The 16,201-nt window shown below is 42.0% G+C and overlaps 2 long non-coding RNA genes across 2 annotated transcripts; one reads left to right on the forward strand and one right to left on the reverse strand.

The window, feature by feature from the left end:
• Positions 1 to 12,801: 12,801 nt before the first annotated feature.
• LOC142292098 (uncharacterized) lies at positions 12,802 to 13,416 on the reverse strand. The gene is made up of 4 exons (XR_012750582.1): positions 13,367 to 13,416; positions 13,181 to 13,253; positions 13,028 to 13,072; positions 12,802 to 12,846 (listed from the first exon to the last, which is right to left on the reverse strand). It is a non-coding gene; the product is annotated as an uncharacterized LOC142292098 (long non-coding RNA).
• A 370-nt stretch (positions 13,417 to 13,786) lies between these two features.
• Positions 13,787 to 14,401, forward strand: LOC142292102 (uncharacterized). The gene is made up of 4 exons (XR_012750583.1): positions 13,787 to 13,836; positions 13,950 to 14,022; positions 14,131 to 14,175; positions 14,357 to 14,401. It is a non-coding gene; the product is annotated as an uncharacterized LOC142292102 (long non-coding RNA).
• The last annotated feature ends 1,800 nt before the right edge of the window (positions 14,402 to 16,201 follow it).

Consider the following 16,201-nt stretch of genomic DNA (forward strand, 5'->3'; position numbering starts at 1 on the left):
ACTAATGTGTCCAGACATAACATTTAAAGAAAGCATTGAGAAACATGTGATGGTGTCTCCGCGGAATTCTTGTTTTGCATATTTTCCCAGGGAGCCTTGTTCTAGTGTCACTGCGTTGAGAAACACGTGATGATGTCTCCGCGGTGTTGGTTGTTGAGCTACCCGAGGTCAACCATCTTTACATATGTAGTCTTCTACTAGGCATTGCTTCCACTAGCCAGTTGCCTACTCCACACTGATGAGAGGCAAATACCCCGAGACACATGTCTGTGGATGGAAACCATGTTTTGGTATAGGCGATTTCCTTGACTGGAGACTGCCCTTCCCGTGGTTGTTCCTTCCCGGTGAAAGACCTGGCTAGTTTCCTTCCAGCATTGAGAAACATGTGATGGTATCTCCGCGGCATTCTTGTTTTGCATATTTTCCCAGGGAGCCTTGTTCTAGTGTCACTGCGTTGAGAAACACGTGATGATGTCTCCGCGGTGTTGGATGTTGATCTCCCCAAGGTCAACCATCTTTACCTATGTAGTCTTCTACTAGGCATTGCTCCCACTAGCCAGTTTCCTACTCCACACTGATGAGGGGCAAATGCCCCGAGACACATGTCTGTGGATGGAAACCATGTTTTGGTATAGGCGATTTCCTTGACTGGAGACTGCCCTTCCAGTGGTTGTTCCTTCCCGGTGAAAGACCTGGCTAGTTTCCTGCCAGCCTTGAGAAACATGTGATGGTGTCTCCGCGGCATTCTTGTTTTTTATAACATTTAAAAAAGTCCTATCACCTTTTGGGAGACATTAAGTGAAAGAAGACCAAACATAAACCTTTTTTTGAGATTATATGTATATACATATATATATACATATGGAAATAAAAAAAAATCCTCCCTCATTTAGTAATGAAAAGTGTTGGCCTTTTAAGAAAGAAGCCTGGAGTAATCTGATGTAATGCTCCCTGCTGTCTCATTATTTTGACAACTGTGGGAGACTTCCTGCTTGTGAGTTGTGAGATATAGTTGTGAGGAAGGAGATTGGAAGTGTGCAGCAATTAAATATTGGGGAGATCTACGCTGTTCACTTACTTCATGTTGAATGAAATTATGCAAAAAGCAGTGTAGAAATCATAGAAACAGCAATGCCGTCATCCTGCAGAACGACATTTTGGAAGCAGCTATGCTCTTTTCCTTTAAAGTGAAAAATATTCTATATGAAGTAAAATTGAAGCTCCTCTCAAGAGCTAAGGAAAATGTTCACCTGATTTGTATTTCGCTAAATCACTGCTTATTGTCATGTATCTTTGCGAATCCATTTATGAGAATGGAGGAGATAAAGACTTGAATGGATTATCCCATTAATTTTTGTTGATGAAGAATTGAGAAAAGTCTAATAATTTCTTGTACTTTACACTTCATTGGTCATGCGCAATCCAAAATAGGCAGCACTCCATGGTAGTGAAGTGTTTTCTTTTTTTATCTATATACGTGACCAAATAGGATATTTTACGAAGTCCTGTGAGTTTTGGTTGATGTGTTACAATTAAGGATAAATAAAAAAAACTATTATTTTCGTTTCAATCAAGTACCTTAGATAGAAAACTGACTACTCTTCTTATTTTTTCTGGCATCATCTTTTATACACAAAAAAGGAACCTATACTTTTTTTTACAAATTGCTTATTTCTGGTGCAGGAAAATAAACCCAGCAGATGGCAGTATATACCTAGAAAAATAAAGCAACATATAGTTCATAGAATACGAGCTACAATGCTATGTATAAAACAATGATAACTGCATTTGCTGCATACACACAGCTGTAAATATACATGCAAAACCTCCAAACATGAAAAAGTTTAGTTAGTGATGTTGCTGAAAAATTCCACTGAATAGTTTACAGTTGTAGGGTACAAGGGCATCCATTTTTGTCAAAACTAATTTTTATGCATAAGTATCTGTCAAAATGTTTGTATCAAGTTTTATACTATGTGAAACAAATTTGGCAGAAAACTTCAGAATAAAGAGAAATGCTTTTGGGAGAAAATAAATACAAAGATGCACAATCACCTGGCGCAGAATATTCTAAGAACATCCTCTGAGACCTCTCTGCATTGTCTGATAACACATGGTACAAAACGTTCTCCTTCTCATTTGTCATTATTCCTCTGGCACCCTGGGAATGCCTATTTCCTGAAATTTCCAGAAGTTTTGTATATTAAAGATCCAACTTAAGTATTTATTAGAAAAAGTACAAATCCAATATTAATGTGCATGTGTTTCTGTTCACTGATGGCTTTGACTAGTGCAGGGGGGACTCAGATTGTAAAAGTCCGGATCCGCATGGGTTCAAAAGAACCTGAGCACCAATTCTGGGTAGCAATCTGGGACCGACCACCTGGGTAATAATAATAAAAAAAAAAGAAAAAATAAGGCTAAAGCAAGCGCTTTATACATACCAGTCTTCGCACAGCTGTACACAGCTTCCAGACCGCTCACTCTACATCCGAGGCTGCTTATGAGGCTGGACTCACACGAGCGTATGGCATCCGATGCGAGAGCATCGGATGCGATATGCTAATGTCCCCCGGCTCAGGCTCTGCTGCGAGCGTGAGCCGGGTGTCATGCGACTGTAACCCGATCTTGCGATCGGGTCACAGCTGTGAAGCTGAGTGCAGGCGCTGCGGAGGAGAGGGAGGGATTAATCCTCCCATCTCCTCCACTGTCAGCCTGTGCGTAGATCGCACTGCGCTGGGATAACATCCGAGTGCAGTCCGATGTATCTCTCGCATCCATTCACTTGAATGGGTGCGAGAGATACGGCGGTAGCAGCAAAACGCAGCATGCTGCCGCTTTTCTCGCATCCAGAATCTGGATGCGAGAAAAGCTGACCAACAGCTCAACCTCATTGCCTAACATTGGTCAGAGTGCAATGCGAGAATTTCTCGCATTGCACTCGTCCGATTTTCACGCTCGTGTGAGCGTACCCTTATCTTCAGGTACATGCACTGCTTTCCCCGCCCACCTGTAATTCCAGCATCTCTATTCATTGCAGTCAGACAGCGCCCCCAGCCTGTGTGACAGCGTGTCTAACTGCAACCATTCAGAGACGCTGTGTCTGCATCTAAATTGGTGTAAAAATATATAAATAAATAAAAAAAAACTTGGAGTAGGGTTCCCCCATTTTATGATATCCAGCACGGATAAAACATACGATTATAGGATGAAGTCCCCCACCATGCATTTATCTTGGCTGTGTATCAAAATATAAAGAACCGCATGCGGCTTTAAAAAAAAAAAAAAATAAATAAAAGTGGCGTGTGGTCCCTCCAAGTTTCATACCCAGACATGATTAAGCCCAACAGCTGGGGGCTGGTATTCTCAGGCTGGGAAGACTCGTGGTTCTTGGGGGCCCCCCAGCCTAAAAATAGAAGCCTGCATTAGATGCAACGATATCGGAACTTTCCCTGGCTCATCCCGATTGCCATGGTGCAGTGGCAATCAAAGTAATAAGGGGTTAATAACAGTTCACAGATGCTACTAAGCTCTAGATTAGTAATGGGAGGCATCTATGAGATACCCCCCATTACTACTCTGTAAGTGAAAAGAAAAACACAAACACCGAAAAAAAATCCTTTATTTGAAATAAAATACAAAAAACACCCCTTTATTAATGCCCAAAACATCCAGGTCCGACATAATCCACATGAGGCCCCATGACATTCCCGCCACTGCTAGATTTGAGGTGACAGTGTGTGGCTACAGAATATGATTGCCCGCTGAGAGCTTCAGGCAGAGCCTGAGCAGTGCAATAAGGGGTGGCTTCACTCAGTTTAATGAGGTCACCTTAAGTCAGATTACCTGCAATCACAGGTAGACAACAGTGGGAACCTCCAGGTGGGACCGCAAATAACCTGAATGATGTCACCGATCGTCTCTGCAGGCTCTAAGTCTCTGCTTGAAGCTCACAGCGGGCGGTCATGTTCTATTTGGGGGTTAATAAAGGGGTGAAAGAGTGTGTGTTTTTTGTATTTTATTTCAAATAAAGGATTTTTTTAGTGTTTGTGTTTTTTTCTTTTCACTTACACATTAGTAATGGGGCATCTCATAGATGCCTACCATTACTAATCTAGGGCTTAGTGGCAGCTGTGAGCTGGTATTAACCCCTTATTACCCCGACTGCCACCGCACCAGGGCAATCAGGATGAGCCATGTAAAGTTACGGGATTGTCACATCTAATGAACGTGACAATCCTGCTTGGCTACAGGTTGCTATTTTTAGGCTGGGGGCCAATAAGCATGAGTCTCCCCAGCCTGAGAATACCAGCTCCCAGCTGTCAGCTTTATCATCATAGTATCATAGTATCATAGTTTTTAAGATTGAAGGGAGACTCTAAGGCGGGCTTTGCACACTACGACATCGCAGCCCGATGCTGCGATGCCGAGTGCGATAGTGCCCGCCCCCGTCGCAGCAGCAATATGTGGTGATAGCTGGCGTAGCGAAAGTTATCGCTACGCCAGCTTCACACACACACTCACCTGCCGTGCGACGTCCCTGTGGCCGGCGACCCGCCTCCTTGTTAAGGGGGCGGGTCGTGCGGCGTCACTGCGACGTCACACGGCAGGCGGCCAATCAGAGTGGAGGGGCGGAGATGAGCAGGATGTAAACATCCTGCCCACCTCCTTCCTTCCGCATATCCTACGGAAGCCGCAGTGAGGCCAGTAGGAGACGTTCCTCGCTCCTGCGACTTCACACACAGCGATGTGTGCTGCCGCAGGAGCGAGGAACAACATCGGACCGTCGCGTCAGCGTAATCATGGATTACGCCGACGCTGCACCGATGATACGATTACGACGCTTTTGCGCTCGTTAATCGTATCATCCAGCCTTTACACACTGCGATGTCGCATGCGATGCCGGAAGTGCGTCATTTTCAATTTGACCCCACCGACATCGCACCTGCGATGTCGCAGTGTGCAAAGTGCCCCTAAGTCCATCTAGTTCAACCCGTAGCCTAACATGTTGATCCAGAGGAAGGCAAAAAAAAACCAATGTGGCAAACAAGTTCCAATGGGGAAAAAATTTCCTTCCTGACTCCACATCCGGCAATCAGACTAGTTCCCTGGATCAACACCCTGTCATAAAATCTAATATACATAACTGGCAATATTAAATTTTTCAAGAAAGGCGTCCAGGCTCTGCTTAAATGTTAGTAGTGAATCACTCATTACAACATCATGCGGCAGAGAGTTCCATAGTCTCACTGCTCGTACAGTAAAGAATCCTCGTCTGTGATTATGATTAAACCTTCTTTCCTCAAGATGTAGCGGATGCCCCCGTGTTCCAGTCGCAGGCCTAGGTGTAAAAAGATCTTTGGAAAGGTCTCTGTACTGTCCCCTCATATATTTATACATTGTGATTAGATCCCCCCTAAGCCTTCGTTTTTCCAAACTAAATAACCCCAAGTTTAATAACCTGTCTTGGTATTGCAGCCCACCCATTCCTCTAATAATCTTGGTCGCTCTTCTCTGCACCCTCTCCAGTTCAGCTATATCCTTCTTATATATCGGTGACCAGAATTGTACACAGTATTCTAAGTGCGGTCGCACTAGTGACTTGTACAGAGGTAGAACTATATTTTTTTCATGAACACTTATACCTCTTTTAATACATCCCATTATTTTATTAGCCCTGGCAGCAGTTGCCTGACACTGTCCACTAAAGTGAAGTTTACCATCCACCTATACACCCAAGTCTTTTTCTGTGTCTGTTTTACCCAGTGTTCTACAATTAAGTACATAATCATAAATGTTATTTCCTCTACCCAAGTGCATGACCTTACATTTATCTACATTAAACTTCAATTGCCACTTCTTAGCCCAATCATCCAATTTACATAAATCTCCCTGTAATATAAAATTATCCTCCTCTGTATTGATTACCCTGCAGAGTTTAGTATCATCTGCAAATATTGAAATTCTACTCCGCATGCCCCCAACAAGGTCATTTATAAATATGTTGAAAAGAAGCAGGCCCAATACTGACCCCTGTGGTACCCCACTATGAACTGAGACCCAGTCCGAGTACGTACCATTAATAACCACCCTTTGTTTCCTATCACTGAGCCAGTTTTTAACCCAGTTACACATATTTTCCCCTATCCCCATTATTCTCATTTTATGTACCAACCTTTTGTGTGGCACCGTATCAAAAGCTTTTGAAAAGTCCATATACACAACATCCACTGCATTTCCCTGGTCCAGGCTTGAACTTACCTCTTCATAGAAGCTGATCAAATTAGTTTGACAGGATCGATCCCTCATAAACCCATGTTGATACTCTGTCATAAGGTTATTTTTCTTGAGATACTCCAGTATAGCATCTCTCAAGAAACCCTCAAGGATTTTACCAACTGTAGAGGTTAAACTTACCGGCCTATAATTTCCCGGGTCAGTTTTTGTCCCCTTTTTGAATATTGGCACCACATTTGCTATGCGCCAGTCCTGCGGTACCGACCCTGTAATTAAGGAATCTGAGAAGATTAAAAATAATGGTCTATCTATCACAGAACTCAATTCCTGTAGTACTCTGGGGTGTATGCCATCCGGGCCCGGAGATTTGTCAACCTTAGTGATTTCGAGGTGGCGGCGTACTTCCTGCTGGGTTAAGCAGGTAATATTCAAGGGTGAATTTATGGTATCACTGGTCATGTCATCTGCCATGGCATTTTCTTGAATAAAAACCGTAGAAAAAAAGTCATTCAGCAGGTTGGCTTTACCCTCATCCCCTTCCACCATTTCATCAAGACTATTTTTAAGGGGGCCAACACTATCGCTTTTCAGTTTTTTACTGTTTATGTAGTTAAAGAATATTTTAGGATTATTTTTACTTTCTCTCGCAATGAGTCTCTCTGTCTCAAACTTAGCTAACTTAATTTGCTTTTTACATATTTTATTTAATTTTCTATAATTATATAATGCCTCATCACTACCTACCCTCTTTAATTCTTTTAAGGCTTTCTGTTTTTCTTTTATTGCTTCCCTTACAGCTCTATTTAGCTATAGGGGTTTCCTCCTATTTCTAGCATGTTTGTTCCCATGGGGTATATTTTCTGCACAAGCCCTATTCAGGATGCTCTTAAAAGTCTCCCATTTGCAAGATCATCTCTCAACCGTTTAAAATTTGCTTTCCTGAAGTTTAGTGTCCTTGTAGCCCCTCTACTATACATCTTACTAAAGAATACATGAAAACTTATTATTTTGTGATCACTATTCCCCAAGTAACCCCCAACTTGTATATTTGATATGCGGTCTGGCCTATTGGTTAGTACAAGGTCTAGTAGTGCTCCCCCTCTTGTGGGGTCCTGTACCATTTGTGAAAGGTAATTATCTTTCATTGTTATCAAAAATCTATTTCCCTTGCTGGAACTGCAAGTTTCTGTTCCCCAATTTATATCAGGATAGTTAAAGTCCCCCATAATAATTACCTCTCCGAGACTCGTTGCTTTATCAATTTGCTTTATGAGGAGATTCTCTACCTCTTCCATAATATTCGGCGTCTTATAACACACCCCTATCAGTATTTTATTATTCATTCTCCCCCCCCTTATCTCCACCCATAGGGACTCTACATTCTCAGTACCCTCACATATGTTGTCACGCAGGATGGGTTTTAAGGATGATTTTACATATAGACACACACCTCCCCCTCGCTTATTTGTACGGTCATTCCTGAATAGGCTATAACCCTGTAAATTAACAGCCCAGTCATAGCTCTCATCCAGCCATGTCTCTGATATCCCCACTATATCATAATTTTCTTCCAACAATATTAATTCTAATTCCTCCACCTTATTTGTGAGGCTTCGGGCATTAGTGTACATGCACGTTACGTATGACTCTGTACCTATATTCCTGCTTACTGTATTGACTGTCCTAACCCTTCCCCCCGTACCACCCCCAATTTCATTACTTGTGCCCTGGTCACTATCTGCACTACATTCCCCTTCTCTAAAGTGAATACCCTCGCCCCCCCATTCCTAGTTTAAACACTCCTCCAACCTTCTAGCCATTTTCTGCCCCAGCAGAGCTGCACCCTCCCCATTAAGATGCAGCCCATCCCTAGCATAGAATCTGTAACCAACTGAAAAGTCGGCCCAATTCTCCAGGAACCCAAAACCCTCTTTCCTACACCAATTCCTGAGCCACCTGTTAACCTCCCTGATCTCTCTTTGCCTCTCTGGTGTGGCTCGTGGCACAGGTAGTATTTCCGAAAATACCACCTTTGAGGTCCATGCTTTAAGCTTACAACCTAATTCCCTGAAATCATCTTTAAGGACCTTCCACCTACCTCTAACTTTGTCATTTGTGCCAATGTGTACAATGACCGCTGGGTCCTCCCCAGCCCCTCCCAGTAATCTGTCAACCCGATCAGCGATGTGCCGAACTCGAGCGCCAGGAAGACAACACACTGTTCGGCGATCCCTGTCTTTGTGACAGATTGCCCTATCTGTCCCCTAATAATTGAGTCCCCCACTACCAGTACCTGTCTTGCCTGCCCTGCACTCCTATTGCCCCCCTTACTGGAGCAGACACTCCTCTGGCATTCAGAGGTCATGCCTTGCTGCAGCAATGCTACCCCTGTAATGACATCCCCCTCATCTGCCAAGTTTGCAAACCTATTGGGGTGTGTCAGTTCAGGACTAGCCTTCCTAGCACTTTTCCCTTTACCCCCCTTTCTAACTGTCACCCAGCTACCTACCTCACCGTCCTGCCGCTCCCTACTACGATCCTCCCCCACATCTGACCCAGCAAGCTGCTGCTCAGTGAGCAGCACACTCCTTTCCATATTGCTAATGCATCTGAGTTGCCAGCTGCTCATTTAGATCCAGTATCTGGGCTTCCAAACGTGCAACTTGCGCACATCTCGAACAACAGTATGCACCCTCGAACGGCTTTTCAAGGACTGCATACATGAGACAAGATGTACACTGGATCGCATTAGCAATAGTGGAGCACATTTTCTAATGGGGATAGCACTAAACAAATGTTAAGTAATTAAACAACTAAATACAAACAATTCTACTCACACTTACTTTTGCTCACACTTTGCTCACTCACGCTCACAATGAAGAAGACAGGCTAAAATTCGGCGCGCGGCTTTCAGAAGTCTTCCTTCCGGCTGTAACGGCCAAAACCCGGTTCTCCTTGAGCTCGCGGTGACTCTTCACTTATCCCAGAAGGCACTGGGAATATGCAAATTATCCTCGCAAGACTCCTTCCCTGGCTTTCAGAAGTCTTCCTTCCGGCTGTAACGGCCAAAACCCGGTTCTCCTTGAGCTCGCGGTGACTCTTCACTTATCCCAGAAGGCACTGGGAATATGCAAATTATCCTCGCAAGACTCCTTCCCTGGCTTATCATAGCTGGGTATCAAAATTGTGGAGGACCGTACTCCAGTTTTTTAAATATTTAAATAATTTAAAAAAAGCTACATGCGGTTCCCTCTTCTTCAGATACACAGCCAGGATAAACACATGACTGGGATCTACAGCCTGTAGCCATATGCTTTATCTGTGCTGAGTATCATAATATGGGGAACCCTATGCCAATTTTTTATTTATTTATTTTACAGCGATAGAAACACACACACAGCACCTCTGATTGGTTGCAGTCAGACACGCTGTTACACGTTGGTTTTTGGGCTCATTTGCATTGATGAATACATTTGCTAAACTTCTCTACTACTTTCAAATATTCATAGCAGTTATGCAATGCCATTTTTCATATATTTCATTTTTTTCTAGATAGCTAAATGTATTTTCATTGTTCATAGTATCCCTATAGCAGTAATGCTTTACCATTTTTGATGTTTATAATTTTATAGTGGTTAGTGTGCAGCTTATTATTTTTTTAAAGCAACCAATCAGAGACACGGGTACTGCTGGTGGGAAGGGGAAGCCATGTATATGCATGAGGGATAATGAGCCTCCCCGGAGGTAATGTTAGCGCTTTGCCAGAGACTCAGCAAGCATAACATGCTTGCTCCAATCCCCCGATTTCTTCTACCACTATTTTAAAACACCGGATTCTGGTCCCCATAGACTTATATGAGAACCGGTGTACAGCCAGATATCTGGGATCAATTCTGAGCCTGAAACGGGATTTTTTTTAAACTTGGTTGGACCTGCCGGTCACGGGTATCTTCGAGTCCGCTCATCACTACTTTTGACACTTTTTCTAGTGGATCCATTGAGTGCCCTTTATTACTGGAGGCATATATCATATGTCCAATCTGGGAAGTTACAAAGGGGGCCAGTAGTTAATGGGAGACAACTATAAAATAAAAGAGTCCAGCAGTTTTTTTACTTTCGCATTCTGGATTCCAAGTAAGGAATGGTTACTGTTGGAGTATTATTAAGACTTTATAGTAGTGGTCTAAGCTAAGCTATTCAAAATTAAAGACCGACAAGGTGACCTTTCCTGTAGGGTCAGAACAGTATTACTCAAAATCTGCAGTAGAATATGGGAGGTAAATTGTTAAAGGGAACCTGACACCAGGATTTTCCCTAATATGCTGCGGCCTCTAGGAGTGAGCTCTTATATACAGCATTCTAGAATACTGTATATAAGCGCCCAGGCTGCTCTGCAGAATGTAAAAAATAATTTTATTATACTCACCTGCGGGGTGGTCAGGTCCAATGGGCATCGCTGGTCTTGGACCTGGCGCCTCCTCTATCATGTACAGTCGCCGTTCTCCATCCCTGCGCTGTGTGGATGATGTGTCCTACATCTTTCACACAGAGGCGCTCATGCACACTTTCATCTGCCCTGCTGAGGGCAGAGCAAAGTACTGTAATGCGCAAGGACGAGGAAAGGTCAAAGACCGCCTGCGCATGCGCTCTTCAATAATTTGATCTGCCTTCAGCAGGGAGCGCAATGGAGGCCTTTGTGTGGATGACGTAGGATGCGTCATCCACATCGAGCTGGGAAGGAGGACGGTGGCTACACAAGATAGATGGACCGAGACCAGCGACTTTATTGAACATGACCGCCCCCTAAGTAAGTATAATAAAGGTCTTTTTTGCATTCTACAGAGCAGCCTGGGCTCTTATATACAGTATTCAAAACTGCTTTTTATAAGGGCTCATTGGTGGTGGCCGCTGGTTATAAGAGAAAAATCTGGTGACAAGTTCCCTTTAAATACAGCTGGTTCTGAGAGTATGGACTGTATCTCTGGGTAGATGGCAATCTTTAGCGCTGTAACCACATATGTAATGTGGCATATAGTAGACTGGCAATATTTGGCACCACAGCTATTATTATTATTATTTATTATTATAAATACTCAGTTATTAACCATAAAGGCTGTAAGGGTATGAACTATGACTCACATAGTCCAAATGGACCAACCTGTAATAAGGGTAGGTTGGCTTTTCCCCATGCACAATGTTAACCGTCTGTGATATTTCTGAAACAATATTCATACATTATAATAATCTACATTTTGCAAAGAGTTTTGAAAAACAATGTCTAATAGTGGTCATTTCAGAGTCAGTGCTAAAATACAAAGGAAATAGGTCATCTTTAACTTTATGCCCTGCTTAACTGTTCACAATAATGTAATCGTAATGTTGACCAGGGGTACCTAAACATTTGCATATCACAGATAGATAGATAGATAGATTTCCATTAGGTGTGTAAGTCTTCAATAACATATAGTCCAAAGTCTAAAGGAGATACAGTATATTGATGACCTTTGTACTAAACTCTTGATATTAATAATACATTATGTGCACATGGAAGCTGTGCATTTGCTCGCTGATGACCTATTAGCTGCTGGTATTTATGTGTAGCACTTAATCCCATCACTAATATCAAAGCACCATGATGAACAGTTTTACTAAACTGCTATAGAGATGATGTGACACGGAAATCTCTCCTACGAGTGCTTATAGCCAACTTCCAGTCTCGAGGTTTAACATTAACAAGAAGTAGAGGAGAAAAAAAATAAAATCAATATTACAATTGATACATAAAAGAACAAGGTTGGCATTTTTCTTAAGCAATTACAGAAATGGGTTCAAGGGTAATAATTGAGAAATGTTTAAAGGCAGCTTGATTGGTGCCATTAGACATAATTGTTATAAAGGTTAATGCTCTGAAGATTACTTGACCATATAACTGTTAGTAGCCCAACCCAGATCTGCTGTGGAAATTTCCTAAAGAAAACGTGCATATAAAGTTACAAACTTTTGTTTTTAAATTGTATGTATAGTAGGATGTTATCCATTAGTCATTGGTGGAAAAATAATGATCTCCCTCTTTGGTTTATTAGGAATATCTGTAGCTGCTCAGATACACGAAATGAACAAAAGTTTAAGGACCCACTTCCTATTCGTTGAGTTCAGATTTTTTCAGTCCCATAAGCACAGGTGTATAAAATCCAACCACTGGCCATGTAGTCTGCCTTTTACTAATATTTGGGGGAGAATGGCTAGTTCTATGGAGCTCACTGAATTCAAGTGTGTTACTGTAATTAGGAAGGGTAATCCCGGCACACAGTATATGAAAGAAATGGTAAGTCCAGGTATAATATGCTTGAAAAAAAATTTTTCTTTATTGTTCACCAATTATTGTACTGCCCGCCCAACGTTTCGGCTCACGCAGGAGCCTTCATCAGGGGTCAAGAGCACTAAGAAAAGGAATATGGTATACAAGGAAAAACAAACAGAAACAGTATTTACAAAATGCATCATGACATTACATCAAAGAAATTATGAGGAAAAGACCTGTTGAGGACTATGGGAAAGATGTGAAACTAATTGTCGTAGTGTGAAGGTTGACCTAGAAGGATCTAACCGCTAGGAGAGAAGAGAAGAAAATCATGTGAATAAGAAGGGTGAAAAAAGGGGGGAGGGGGAAGAAAAAAGGTAAAAGGAGGAACCTGAAGAAATATAGATAGAGGGAGAAGGAAACAGGGAAAGGAGAGAAACTGAAAAGTATGGAGTAGTCAGAAAGCAAGAGAATTACTGGAGAACATACCCGAGAAATTGGTAATGGTGAGAGATCATGTAGGTACAGCAGGACCTGTGAGCGAGAGGGAATTGTAGGAAAAGAAGGGAAAAGAGAAGATGCATAAGATATCACATAATGTAATTAAAGGGGTGAAAAGTAATAGGACCATGTTTGACTTACTTAGTGTAGTCAGCTAATGGGTTAATCCAACAGGAGGAAATGGTAGCTACCAAAAAGGTAGTCAAAGGAAACCCTAATGTGAGAATATATAATTAATAGAGGTGAACACAAGAGTTAAAGGGACAACAAGAAAAAGGGGGAAGGGGCAAAAAAAGGGGGGGGGGGGTTGTATATAGCGGTACATACCGAAAAGGGGATGGGTTGCAGATGATGTGAAGGGGCTCACACGGTAGTTTGGGATATAAGGTGAAGGCTGTCAAATGAGAACAGTGTCGGTAAGGAAGTATAATATAAATTAAAACAGAATATAAGGATGAAGATACATACCAATGGGACAATGTCATGTATACTACGATTATCAATCATATGTAGTATGACAAGTAGGTTGTCAAAATGACGTCAATGTTGCTAGGGAAAAAAAAGGGGGGGGGGGGGGGGAGGGGAACATGACTATAATGGTATGTAAAGGGCAAAGAGAAAGAGGCAAGGAAAGGGTAGGAACGTACCTAGGAGCACTTAGGATCTTCATCCTTATATTCTGTTTTAATTTATATTATACTTCCTTACCGACACTGTTCTCATTTGACAGCCTTCACCTTATATCCCAAACTACCGTGTGAGCCCCTTCACATCATCTGCAACCCATCCCCTTTTCGGTATGTACCGCTATATACAACCCCCCCCCCCCTTTTTTTGCCCCTTCCCCCTTTTTCTTGTTGTCCCTTTAACTCTTGTGTTCACCTCTATTAATTATATATTCTCACATTAGGGTTTCCTTTGACTACCTTTTTGGTAGCTACCATTTCCTCCTGTTGGATTAACCCATTAGCTGACTACACTAAGTAAGTCAAACATGGTCCTATTACTTTTCACCCCTTTAATTACATTATGTGATATCTTATGCATCTTCTCTTTTCCCTTCTTTTCCTACAATTCCCTCTCGCTCACAGGTCCTGCTGTACCTACATGATCTCTCACCATTACCAATTTCTCGGGTATGTTCTCCAGTAATTCTCTTGCTTTCTGACTACTCCATACTTTTCAGTTTCTCTCCTTTCCCTGTTTCCTTCTCCCTCTATCTATATTTCTTCAGGTTCCTCCTTTTACCTTTTTTCTTCCCCCTCCCCCCTTTTTTCACCCTTCTTATTCACATGATTTTCTTCTCTTCTCTCCTAGCGGTTAGATCCTTCTAGGTCAACCTTCACACTACGACAATTAGTTTCACATCTTTCCCATAGTCCTCAACAGGTCTTTTCCTCATAATTTCTTTGATGTAATGTCATGATGCATTTTGTAAATACTGTTTCTGTTTGTTTTTCCTTGTATACCATATTCCTTTTCTTAGTGCTCTTGACCCCTGATGAAGGCTCCTGCGTGAGCCGAAACGTTGGGCGGGCAGTACAATAATTGGTGAACAATAAAGAAAAATTTTTTTTCAAGCATATTATACCTGGACTTACCATTTCTTTCATATACTGTGTGCCGGGATTACCCTTCCTGTTTGACTTATTTTTTCCCGAGCACCAGGACTATAGCAGTGAGCACAATTTATTCTCTACTGTTACTGTAATTAGACATGAGCGGACCCGTTCAGGTTTGCCAGGTTCAGCCAGACTTTTGATAAAGTTCAGTTTTGACTTGATCTGAACTTGATCCCGAAGCCCAAACCCCATTGAAAGTCACTGACTGGGCAGTTCGGCTCTTCCCCCACATACCGCCAGCCATAATCAGAGCGTTCCTGGGGGAGGGATGGTGGGGTTCTTTTTTTGTGACACACTACATCTGAAAATGTTGTTTCTACCCCCACTGAGAGCCATAGACTGCAAGCGGCTTTCACTAGGCTGAGCACCAAGCATACCCGAGCATCCTGATGCTTGATTGAGTGATTAGCATACGAAGAGCACCCGAACTCCGAACAATGAGTATTTTTAAAAGTCCATTCTCAGTACGAACCCCAAACTTTACAGTTCGGGTTCACTCATATCTAACATTATTAGGATATCACTGTTGTAGTAAGGCAGTTCATGAAATTTCTAACATTGTAAATATTTTATGATCAACTGTGAGTGGTATAATTAAAATGTGGAAGTGTTTAGGAACCGCAGCAACTTAGCTACAAATTGGAGACTAAGTTACAGTTTATGGATTAAAAAAAAGCACCGAAAAACTGAATTTTGTCTGTTATCTTGCTTTATTGCAAGTTGGGGGCGCAGCCCTCCTGATACTGAGGCTGAACAACTACTTGCTTCTCACTTTTGCTGTTTATTTAATCTGGGACCCAGCTGACCACTTTACCATTCATATTGAAGTTTTGACATGACACAGATACAGAATATGTTTTTAACTTCAGTAGGTTAGGGACTGTCTCAGATGGGTACACCGTGACGAGGTGAGACAGCTTCTTACCTTTTTGCAAAAATGTATATACTAAGTACCCTGTTATTAAGCACTTGCAATTTGTTTATTTATAGTCAGGGTATTTTTCCTACAATTTTTCTCCTTGGTTTTTTCTAGTCTTGAGGCTGCAATTCACATGCTTGTAATGTTGCATGTTTATTGAACATTTGTTACAGCTCAGTTTTTTGGTGTTTTGTTTTTTTTTTTTGTCTGTTATCTTGCTTTATTGCAAGTTGGGGTCGCAGCCCTCCAAATACTGAGGCTGAACAACTACTTGCTTCTCACTTTTGCTGTGTATTTAACCTGGGACCCAGCTGACCACTTTACCATTCATATTGAAGTTTTGACATGACACAAGTCAGGTACAGAATATGTTTTTAACTTTAGTAGGTTAGGGACTGTCTCAGATGGGTACCCCGTGACGAGGTGAGACAGCTTCTTACCTTTTTGCAAAAATGTATATACTAAGTACCCTGCTATTAAGCACTTGCAATTTATTTATTTATAGTCAGGGTATTTTTCCTACAATTTTTCTCCTTGTTTTTTTTCTAGTTTATGGAGTAAGTATCCATGGCCGAGCATTTGCAGGCAATTCTAATTTTACGTCAGAAAGCACAATGCCCA

Source organism: Anomaloglossus baeobatrachus, chromosome 1 (assembly GCF_048569485.1).
Source record: "Anomaloglossus baeobatrachus isolate aAnoBae1 chromosome 1, aAnoBae1.hap1, whole genome shotgun sequence".
Taxonomy (NCBI): Eukaryota; Metazoa; Chordata; class Amphibia; order Anura; family Aromobatidae; genus Anomaloglossus; species Anomaloglossus baeobatrachus.